A 12,327-nucleotide genomic window follows, 5' to 3' on the forward strand; every position below is an offset into this window, starting at 1 on the left:
ATCACTAGAAATTTTACAAAAAGTATATAAATATATATACAGGAATGGGACCTACTACCCAGAATGCTAATGGATCTTTTCATAATTTGGACCTTTTTACCTTAATTCTACTAGAAAATAGTGTAAAAATTAAATAGACCTACACATTTATAAACTCTAAAGTGATTTTCAGAACCATGGAGAGCATCCAGGACTGCTGTTAATAGAATACTATTGCCTACAATTCTTTATATCCACAGTACTTTACAGATTATCAGTGCCTGCCCCAGTGGATCTTACAATCTAAGAACCATATTGAATTCAAACACACTATGGTCAACTTGCTGAGCAACCAATACACTTTCTGTCATATTTTTTGTTTTAAAGGGAAACCATTGCAGCACAGGGATAACATACCAACTCCTTGCAGATAGCAATTTGGTGCAAATGAACCTAACATCTAAGTGCTAACTAAGAATTGCACCACTATGTTCTGATTTTTTAAACAATTTGACAAAACAAAGGGAATATATACACTGTGGTGGAATTGGGGACATTCATTCAGCACTCTGGGCAGTGGCTTTTTGATTTGTAAATTTCTTTCAAGTCACAATATTCAGGTCCTTAGTATGTTTAGGTTATACATCATTTTCAATAAAATGTAATATATATAGAAGATAAAGAAAATCCTAGGGAGTGAGGGATGCAGGCTTAATCTAGCCCAGTAGGCCAAAGAAATTTATTGGCACTGATATTTTGAGCTGGTACAGAATTTGAATGGGAAGTTATAAGATACCAGGACCCGACTGTTATTAATAAAATAAATAAATAAATTGTTTTAGATTTCTGTTATAGCTATCAAGATTCCTTGGTATAAAGCAAGGCATAAGAGCTGCTAACCTGCTACATATTATCAGAACCAGTCATGAACTAGAACTGAAATATGATGCTTTTCTACTCAACATTACACATATTCTTTCATCATATACTAAATAAAACATTTTACTTCTTAGGGCATGGCATTTTAATGTAGATGAGAACTAATAGGTGTCTACATTATAGTAGGTCCATGTTTTGTGGATAGCATTGCACATCTAAGCAGCAGAGGTATCAGTATCATATGAGTGACAGAACACAGATACTGTCCCTATATACTGCTATACTGCAGGGGGTCAACAGTCTCATTGATCTTTAGTCATCCACTTTAATAAACCCCTCCGTCCAGTAGGTTTACATAAAAAAATCTGTGAAAGCACAAAAGACTTCATATATTTTACTTTACAGTTACAAGCACAGTTAAAAAGTAAGAACATTCCTTCTGAAGACACTAATCTTTCCTAATAAGCATCCACTAGAAATGGAATCCCACTGGGAAGAAATGGAAATCTTAAGTTTTTCATGCTACCAACCCTGTGGAGTTCAATTCAAGCTCTGTTTAATCTATAAAAATCAATATTGAGTATATGTACCATAGGACCGTTCTAGCTAAAAGTATCTAGTAAAAAATATAGGGCAAATACAATGGATCAGTCAAGCACGTGTAATTTATACGACAAATCTAAAGCGCCTCCACATTGATTTTTGCTGTTTGCTAGTTTCTAGTCAGTGAGCAGAAAAAAAACCCAACAGATCGTATTAAGAAATACTTGGGGGATACCCAGTGTCTACCCTTCTGCATACACTTCTATACATTTTTATAGGTCACCTCAAAGATTACAAAGTGTTTTCTTCAATTATAGAAAACAGAATGTCATTTGAAAAGGCATTATTTTTCTGAAATTACAGACAACATGCCTATAGAGCATTTCAATGTTTAAGCATTTCTTCCCTCCATGCTGCTCACTGAAAGAATGAAAAGAAAATTGTACGCGTCTAGAAGGCAGTATTTTTTTTTTTTTAATAACATATTAACGTATACAATTCAGTGACTGGAATAATGTCACAGAGACACCGAATTTTGTACTGTAATTATAACTTCAGAAATTGCTATTAAAAAGGAAACACAGAAATATTTCCAGTTGGGAATCCCTGGTGTGATTTAAAAATAAATAAATATAAAAAGGTAGAGAATATAGAAATTCAGAAACAAACAGCACTTTCATTTACCCTGACTTAAAGGGATCCTGTCATCGGAAAACCTGTTTTTTTCAAAACACATCAGTTAATTGTGCTACTCCAGCAGAATTCTGCACTAAAATCCATTTCTCAAAAGAGCAAGCAAATTTTTTTATATTCAATTTTGAAATCTGACATGGAGCTAGACATATTGTCAATTTCCCAGCTGCCCCTGGTCATGTGACTTGTGCCTGCACTTTAGGAGAGAAATGCTTTCTGGCAGACTGCTGTTTTTCCTTCTCAATGTAACTGAATGTGTCTCAGTGGGACATGGGTTTTTACTATTGAGTGTTGTTCTTAGATCTACCAGGCAGCTGTTATCTTGTGTTAGGGAGCTGCTATCTGGTTACCTTCCCATTGTTCTTTTGTTTGGCTGCTGGGGGGAAAAGGGAGGGGATGATATCACTCCAACTTGCAGTACAGCAGTAAAGAGTGATTGAAGTTTATCAGAGCACAAGTCACATGAATTGGGGCAGCTTGGGAATTGACAACATGTCTAGCCCCATGTCAGATTTCAAAATTGAATATAAAAAAATCTGTTTGCTCTTTTGAGAAATGGATTTCAGTGCAGAGTTCTGCTGGAGCAGCCCTATTAACTGATTCATTTAGAATTTTTTCCCCCCATGACAGTATCCCTTTAAGTCTTGTTGCCTTGGAATATGTAGGGATGAGATTTCCATTGAGACTTAAGAAGACATTGATTGTATCAGGAGCATTTATTACTTAGCACCAACGCCAAAGCAAGACAAGAAAGCATGTGTGACTGGCAATGAAAAGGGTGCTCATCTGAGAGAGTTTCGGGTGTGTTTAGGTGATGCCGATGTCACAGCAGTGAACATACAAGTATATTATTCAGACAATTTTCAAATTTGTGACAACATTAATATTCATATAACTGATTAAGGGTTGCATCTTAAATACAGCCTTTGCATTATTTTCCCAGAAGCTGTTATATTGTAATGTATATACTCTGAACTGAAATGCAAATATAATGCCTGTACTACAAATTAAACTTAAATTCACTCTCAAAAAGCTTTAGTTTTACCCTTGCAACCTATAGTGCCTCATTTATCCCTGTTTGTGAATCAGAAATGTTTCTTGACAAATGTAATTTTAGCATCTGTTTAATTACATGTATTTCTTTCCTACAATCTATATAGCAGCACAACACATTTAAACAAATAAGTAAATAAATCATGATTTCTGCAAAATATTTAACAAAAGTAAACTGATGAGATAACACACAGTACACCAAGTACATTGTACCTATTTTCTCAAATATGCCCCAAAGTCTTTCTATCTTTTTTATAGTGTCATAAAGTGGTAATTTTAGACATGAGGTCAAATATACCGTCAATGTTCTTGCACATCATTCATTGTTGCATGCCAGGGGACACCACAAGGAGCAAGAGAGCACTGTACTATGACCTGCGTGCACCTGACAGTGTGCTGCTGTGCACCTTGTACAGGGTATATCATCTAGCACAAGGTACAGAGTTCACCATTGCTCTGAACACATGTGCTCTGTGCAAGAACATGAAGGGATGCAATTTTTTTAAATTCTTTCATCAAAACATTTTCATTCTATATTTAAAAATGAAATATTTATTTTATCACTATTACCTTTTTATATACAATTTGGTATCTTTGCTTAGCTAAAATATGGGGCATATTTATAAGATTGTAAATAAGATCATGACAAAATTCCCCTAAAACTGGTACAGGTATGGGATCCCTCATCCAGAAACCCATTATCTGGAAAGCTCTATTATGGCAAGGCCTTTTCCCATAGACTCCATTTAAAGGGGTTGTTCACCTTCAAACACCTAGTAAGTTTTTTTCCAATTACTTTCTATTATCAATGTGACACTGTTTTTCTAATGTTGAAGTGTTAAGTTTCATTTTTCATCTTCTAAAGCAGCTCTGGGATGGGGGTCGCCGACCCTGTAAATGGATCTAAATTGATACATTTAGTTGATACATTTCTTATCTTTGTCTCTGCTGAGCAGAAACATTGAGTTTCATTAAAGGCAGCTGTCAGAATTGATACAATAGTTGCTAATACTCCAGGGATGCTGTTGAGGAATGTATCAACTAAATGTTGCAAAATTGTAACAGTTTAGAGTCTGCGCCTGAATTACTGAGCTGCCAGATTGAAACACTAGAGACAGGAACAATCAATTTTAAACAGATTTTGAAAAAACTGTAAAAAATAAAAATGGAAAGTAATTGGAAAAAGTCTTCATTTCTGGTGAACAGTCTGAAAACAATTGAACTGAAAAAATTGTTTGGAAGGTGAACAACCCCTTTAAGCAAATATATTAGGGATGCACCAAACCCACTTTTTTCGATTTGGCCGAACCCTTCGTGAAAGATTTGGCCGAATACCGAACCGAGGGGTGGGAAGGGGAAACATTTTTTTCTTCCTTGTTTTGTGACAAAAAGTCACACAATTTCCCTCCTGCCCCTAATTTGCATATGCAAATTAGGATTCGATTCGGACGAATCCTGCTGAAAAAGGCAGAATCCTGGCCAAATCCCGAACCGAATTCTGTATTCGGTGCATCCCTAAAATATATATACTGAATCTCTTTCTCTATAACAATAAAATGGTACCTTGAACTTGATGGTAACTAGGCTGCATCAATCCATACTGGTATCCAAATAGTCCTATTGTGTATTTTTAGCAGAATTAAGGTATTGAGATCCAAATTCCAAAAAGATCCATTATTCAGAAAACCCCAGGTCCCAAGCCGTAGAATGAATATGGGTGTTTTACCTTTTTCTTTCTTAGATAAAAAATTATTCTATTTACACTCTAAAGCCAAATTGCAAAGACAGGAATATTATCGGTCTACTTCCTTGTTGGCGTTTTGCTAATTCCATGAAAGAATTACAACCTAAAGTGGAAGGAAACTCTTGATACACAACGGCAAGAATGTCTGTTTAGCTCTTTAGGCTTATGCAAACTTAAATCAGCAACACCGGATACATTTCCAGACACAAAACCCCCTTTCAGTAGTCTGTACAACCGTGACAATTTTACAGTTTGGGCAGGTTGTATGCTTGGGATTTACCCCTGTGTTATTTACTCATTATTAATGCTTGAAAACTGTAACCTCTGCTGTCATGGATGTCTCCAATTTCCTTCAGGTCTTTACTAGTTCCATGCTTATCTATTCCAGGCCAATGTATTTCTTATCCAAAAACGAAAGTGAGCAATCTGACAATACAGCGTTATCGAATTTTTTCAGCCGAGACCCACATGTCATTCAGCATTCAGGCATGCTTGGGCTTGATTGATGGATTGGTTTGTGACAAATAAAACTCAGATCAACAGCTCTGCACCTTTTCCCCATCAGGGACCAGAGTAAAGCATAACTCTATAACAATGGCAGGATTAGGGATGCATTAGCTCTCCATCGACCCAGGCCATCCACTCCCATCAATACTTTCTACGTAATAACCTGAAGCTATGATAAGAAAACAAAAGCAAAAGAAAGGAGAAAGGAGAAAACAAATCAATAGAAGAAGGGAATGTCTGAAAGATGCTTTGGCCAAAAGGAGAGAAAAATATTTGCCAAATTGCAAGCATAATGTTCTCTGACAAGAAGACAATGCAGTGTCAGAGTTTATCAGTGACTAATCCAATTGAAAGAGTTGTTAGTAGCCAAGATTTGTATTTTGAACTCAGCCCATACCCATCCCTCTAGAAAAAACATTAACATGTATCTAATTAGAATGTTGAATATGCACTAATTAACTTAATATAATTGCTGCTGAAATTTGTAGTGAAAATCAAAAATAAATAAAGAGGCAATATCTGGTAAATAGAAGTGAACAGCCAACACTAATCACTAGTACAAGCTGCTACTGTTTTAATTACCAGTGAAATATTGGCAAAAGTCATCGGTCTAACACCCAAGTGACTCTCATTGTAATCCACTTGTCAATAGTGCAATGGAGATCTATTGCTGACACCATCTCAGAATCCTTTAGCTGCATAGGCTGCCTTGTATTGCTGTATATTCTCAGTTTTACGGTAAAGAATGTGTGCAACTCCAGAAAGGATTTCAGTAACATCAATATATTTAATTTCAGGGTAGGAGTTCGCAGGTCAAGTATGAAGGTTATGTACTTGTAAAATGATAGCAAGTTTCCAATAATAAAAGGTCAGTGCTATATTTTAGTAGATATTCCAGGTTGAAACTTACTGACACTAAGGCAATTTCCATCCCAAATTCTTTTAAAATGAGGATTGCAACTTTAGTATAGTTACACAACAAAAGGCTAAATAATATCATTGCATGTTTAAGCTACTACAGATATGTTTATAGTATGGTATCGATTATAGGGTTGAAAATTACGAAGTGAAACAGACACTACAGACATGGAATATGCATGTACAGGGCCACCATCAGGGGGGGACAGGGGGGAGAGTTGTAGGGGGCCCGAGCTCTTTTTGAGAGCTGCTGACTTCGGGATGGCATGGACGTTTCAGGGGCCCTGGCCACCAATTTTCTTATAATGTGGGGGGGGGGGCTGGCCACCAATTTTGTCCACCAATTTTTTCTCTCATGTGGGGTCCTAGCCGCCAATATTTTTAAATGGGGGGCCCTGGCCACAAATGTTTTTATGGGGGGCCATGACCACCAATAGGGGGCCCAGGAAATTTTGTCGTATGGGGCCCTGCGATTTCTGATGGTGGTCCTGTGCATGTATATACGTTTTAACAGAATTCCAAGTATAGGCTTGTGGTTTCCCAGCATGCATCTATACACAAAAAGAAATTCCAAGCTTGTCACACTTTCCAGCAATATATCACTCTCCCATTTAAGTCATCTATCCCTTCATATTAGTGGCATGAAACATTTCTTGAATTTGTCAACCATCATACTATAACATGATCAAATGCAGAACAATTAGCACTTTTGAGATATATGAGTGCTATGGCTTCAGGGACAGACTGGACTCTGGGAAAAAACCTTGCGGGCCCCAGCTCTCATGGGCCCTGTTGGTCCAGACCCGTACCCTGCCCGAGTTGTCCTTCCTACCTCTGACCCCTTTCTCCAGCCCTGTTGTGAAAAAAAAAACAGCTATGCATATGTGCAACAGGGGAGCTGAAGGTAGGTTGTGTCTTGAGCTGCAGAGGAGGCTTTACGGCAGGAACGGGTTTGGTAGGGTTCGTTATGCAAAACACTACCACTACATTAATATAGCAAAATAATTTTATGATTTCATTTGCATATAATTTCAAGACGCTAAATGAAATGGGGAAACATTTAGGGTTATAACAACTGGAGAATTCAGCTAGAGGGGGTGCACCGAGTGCTATTTAATTTAAATACAACCAGTACAACCCTGCAACATGCATTTATTAAATACGCCCCAACATTATCATATGGTTTGGTAACCCTAGCAAAACCCTAGCAAAACTGTAGCGCATATATATATATATAATATATATATATATATATATATATATATATTTATATGTATTGGTCCCCTGTAGTATCATGGCACTAGAAAATGATAAATGCACAGTGCATTCAATTCCAATGGCATGCAGAGTACATAGGTTGTTTATCCTGGACCGATCTAGCAAACTGGAATTAGGCTAATTTGGAGTAATTATTTTGGCCTATTTATAAATTAGTAAATCAGCGCTAGTATGCAGTAAGTCTCTTCAAAACCAAGGTTTATTAGGGTTTACTAGATTAATATATACACACATATTTCTCGCGCAAATCTATCTTTAAACAAATTATAGATACAAATTCATAAAATGTATTTGTTGTATAGAAAGGTGATTTCACCACTGTAAGAGCACTCTTAGAAAACCAGCGTGAAGTCAGTGAACAAAAGACAAATACCCCAGATATTTCTAATAAACGTGCTGCGAGTACACTGGGCTTGGTCATGTTTTGAAGGACGTTCCTTTGATATTGGCCTTTTTTTCCTATTTGTGTTCTCTTCACAAGTGCCCGTGTATAGGAAGCTTGTGGTAATTGGCTCAGACTTACTAATGAATTAATTAACTTCAGTCTATTTTACCTAACCTTAAATAATAAGAATCTGCTTTGGGCCATGCAATAATGCTGACAGGCTAAGAAAACAGTCATGTAGCAAAGCTCTTGAAAATTAATGAGAAACGAGGGAAGAATCAATGTACTTTCTGCTTGCTGAAAAACGACACAAGAAGGAGACAATAAAGAATGAATAAATACAGTCAGTTTAGAAAAATAGCCTTAAAAACTGGGCAAATTCAATTACTGAAGTAATTAGGAGATATAGGCGAAGGGTGTCTGTTGGGATTTTGCCAGAAAACATGAATTAATAAGAGTGAATAGAAAGCGTCCATAAGGTAATTAAGAGGCAATCACCTATGCCAATGAATACCTGGGGTATTCTGCAAACTAATAATCCAGCAATCAGAAATATTTTCAAATGATTAATACTAGAAATTTCCTTTTAATTTATGGTAAGATATCAATACAATAGAGCATTCTTTATTATTCTGGCATTTATATAGCTAATTAAACGAAGCAAAAGATCCAGCATTAGGTGGCACAGTTACGGCAACAGTTCATTCTTGTATTTATGTGTGATTTTTACTAAATAAAATAAAATGTATAAATGTTTTTATGTCAGTTTTTATGCACACAAAGGGACTTATGAACACTGGGTCAAGATGCAAAGTATAAAAGCGAAGCAAAGTGCCATATTATTTCCTCCAATGCAGCTGTTTCTCTGGGCATGAGATGAGAAAATCTGCCACACCGGCAGGTGCCAATCGTGCCATACATATAAGGGACACAGACTCATGCACAGACTTTAGTCAGTCTTAAAGGAAAAGTAAACCATAATAGATCAAATATGTAAAAAAATGGCATATTTTATATACTGAACTTATTGCACCAGCCTAAAGTTTCAGCTTCTCAAAAGAAGCAAGGATCAAGGACTTCAAACTTGCAACAGAGGGTCACCATCTTGGAATGCTCAGTGGGCTTTGAGCAGCTGTTGAGAAGATAAGCTTAGGAGTCGTCACAAATTTTCAAGCAGAAAATGAGGTTGGTCTGTATTATAAGCTGATGCTACAGGGCTGATTATTAAATTCTGATACTAGCGGTACTGGTTTATGTGCTGCTATGTAGTAATTATATTTATTCATTACTAATCAGCCTTATATTGTGTCGTTTATATTCTATATGTACTGTATAGTTTGAGTAGGTCCCTAAGCTCAGTAAGTGACAGCAGCACAGAGCATGTGCAGTGAATCACTAAGTGCTGATATTCATACTTGATGAAGGGCTTTGAGGCCGAAGCATGTCGTTGGAATAAACACCTTTGCAGCAAGCACTGCTTATTGGCTCTTTCTCAGTTTACCTTCTTATTTGCATCTCACCAAGTGCTGATTATTATGTGAATCCCTGCATATGTTGGTGTTAATCTTATGCTTGTTTTAGTCTTATGATGTAACCTGAAGCCAATTCCCGTAACACATTATTAGTACGAAACCCCGATATCTCCAAGTGGAATAATTATATCAACATAAAGAATAAAGGCAACACCTGGCAAGAGAAGCCAACAGATGTCCCCTTTATGGGCAAGCACAAAATAAGATTACATTACCATGTGCTTATAAATTGATTGTTACTATTAGTCGGAAGTCGGAAGGAGCTCTCATATACTGTAGTCTGCCTTGGCTGAGGCATTTTCCATAATCTTTAACTATGTATTACTATCTTTCAGCTTTTGTTTGTGTCTATGGACAATGACTCAGCAAATGTGCGAAGAATGAATGATTAGTGCCCAAACATTGTTTTTCTGCCTTATTATTTGTGATTCATAAAATAGAGAGAATATATATAAATAGGACTCCATTTTCCTTTAGGGTAGGGCTATGTGCCTCATGTTGCTTGATGTGACCCTCTAGTATGCAGGTCATATTCAAATGGGAAGGCTGTAGCCAGCAGCTGGTTAACAGATGAACTGATGGGGTGTTCTTGCTAGCACCATTTTTGACTACTGGTTCAATGAGCCTCTGATCAAACAATACAGTTTGGACCCATAATAAAAGGCCATGGAGTGGGGTCCTACGGATTACATAACATTTACATTTTGTTGGCCACTTACCAAATGCTTTACCCAGCTGGGCACAGTTTGGCAACTTGCTGCCAGGAGTCCAGTGATTGCTAGTTACTTAAGTATTGCACCCTTTGATATCATTGGGTTGGATTGTATATGTATAAGTTGCAGTATACTTCATTTGAAGAGGCACGTAGGTTAAACAGACCACAATGTTTGCAAATGTATAATGCCATAAACTAGAATAATGAAGTGCCTTTTGCCCAGAGATGCCTTGAAGATCTTTCCAACAACATGCTACGATCACTGAAAAGTTGTTGGGACCAGCATTTTGAAGATTCACAGCTTATGTACTAGGGTGCAATGGAACCTATAATTTATTACTTCCCTGATATATATATATATACATATATATATATATATATATATATATATACTGTATATTTTTTTTTATTATTATATATCCTCTAGCACCATAGGAAGGCAGCCAAGTAAGGGCTGTAGGAAAACTATTTAGTTATTAATACATAATGTGTTTCGGATGTGATACTGAAAGGGCAGTAGAGATAAAGAAAAAAGTCATAAGAGCCTCACTTGTGAAAGGGAAGCATAGTTACATTAATTGATTATCTGTGTTTGATATTGTCACTCAATATATTGTTGCAAGGAAATAAGCAAAGCACAGGAAATTTCATTCTTCACCCTGCTACAAATCGGAGTATATCTCAGCTTCAACTAAGATATGAAAACATATGCTCAGATAATACCACTCTTTTTTTTTTTTTTTGAGAGAGAAATCTTTATATTGTTGATGCTGCCTGCCCTATTCTGTAACCAAGTAACACCGCATTTATATACAGTAGCATTGTATTTAATCCATGACCTCAGAGAGAATCTTACAGTAAATACAGAAACAAGTCAAGTAACTCACTAAAGATCATTCAGGGTGGGGGTGCGGTTGGAGGGGGATAAGTTATGAATGAAGGACAGAGCTGAAAACCTCTGTTAGAAATAGCCAAGTGGTATATTTAGATTAATGTATGTCTGTAGATTAATGAAGTGCCAAAATGCATTGTTAGCATCATTTGCATCACTGTGTGTAGAACCTTAATAATGTTATTGTGGAAATGGGAAAACCTAAGGATGCCAAAAAAGCTACATAAGGAAGTGTCGATTAGTTTTATTGCCAATTACCCTTGCCCCCGCTTTAAGTCCGTTCCTGGCATCACAGGGAATGCTGGACCAGCAAAACAAGGGAAGGTTGATGTATGTCCTGCTGGTACTCTCTCAGCTCATATATTAAGTTGGTATCTACTAAGGATTTAGAGGAAATACTATATGTAATGGGAAAAATGTGATGATGGAGCCTGGGCTTACCCCTTGTTGTTCTGACTGAGGAAATTGATTAATTCTTCTATCCACTGCATAACTCTCCTTATGCAAGTTAGGGCAGAGACACGTGGAAATTCGGGGAGATTTAGTCGTCTCTTCTTCGGGCGACTAATCTCCACACCGGCTAGAATCTAAGCCTCCCGCGGGATGGCACTCGGAGCACTTTATTTTCTGAGGTCGCCCGAAGTTGCCTGACGAGTGTTGGATTATACTGTAGAGCAGGTGCTGCATCTCATTAAACTTATATAATACATTAATAGTATGTATTCCCAGAAAAGTGCATTGTGTCAAGAACTGACATTGTTTAACATGGAGCATATAGACAAATGTTATAGGAAACCACAGCCTCTGATTTAGGTATTTCTCACAAAAATCTGAGTGAGGGCTTCCTGTGTGTGCCATGTCAAACAATGTACTTGTTCTATAACTAACACATACAGTGCAGCATTGTTACACATTGGTATGTGACCTTTGGAAGGAAATGCAATGGAAATTGTCTGTTACAAGTGCAAAGTGTCTTTGTCTATATCAAGATTTGTAGTAGAAGTATTAAACCTATTACCCTCTAGCTGTTTAATTCACTTCTTTATGTAATCTTATAGGGGATTCTAGAAACTTAATTGGTTCACAACATTGCGAGGGTGCTCTTTAACATCTCAGATATACAGCAATATAATTTATAGCATATTGCTTAAAATTAAAATATAGAGACTAAAAGTGTAGCATAGTTTCAAACTTCCTAAAGGAAAAAAA

General features: G+C 36.8%; 1 protein-coding gene across 7 annotated transcripts in view; it reads right to left on the bottom strand.

The window, feature by feature from the left end:
- LOC108718087 (transcription factor Sox-2) overlaps nucleotides 1-12,327 on the bottom strand; it is a 278,551-nt gene that overhangs the window by 49,765 nt on the left and 216,459 nt on the right. The gene's annotated exons all lie outside the window — the stretch shown is intronic.

The sequence above is a fragment of the Xenopus laevis genome, chromosome 5S (genome assembly GCF_017654675.1).
Source record: "Xenopus laevis strain J_2021 chromosome 5S, Xenopus_laevis_v10.1, whole genome shotgun sequence".
Classification (NCBI taxonomy): domain Eukaryota; kingdom Metazoa; phylum Chordata; class Amphibia; order Anura; family Pipidae; genus Xenopus; species Xenopus laevis.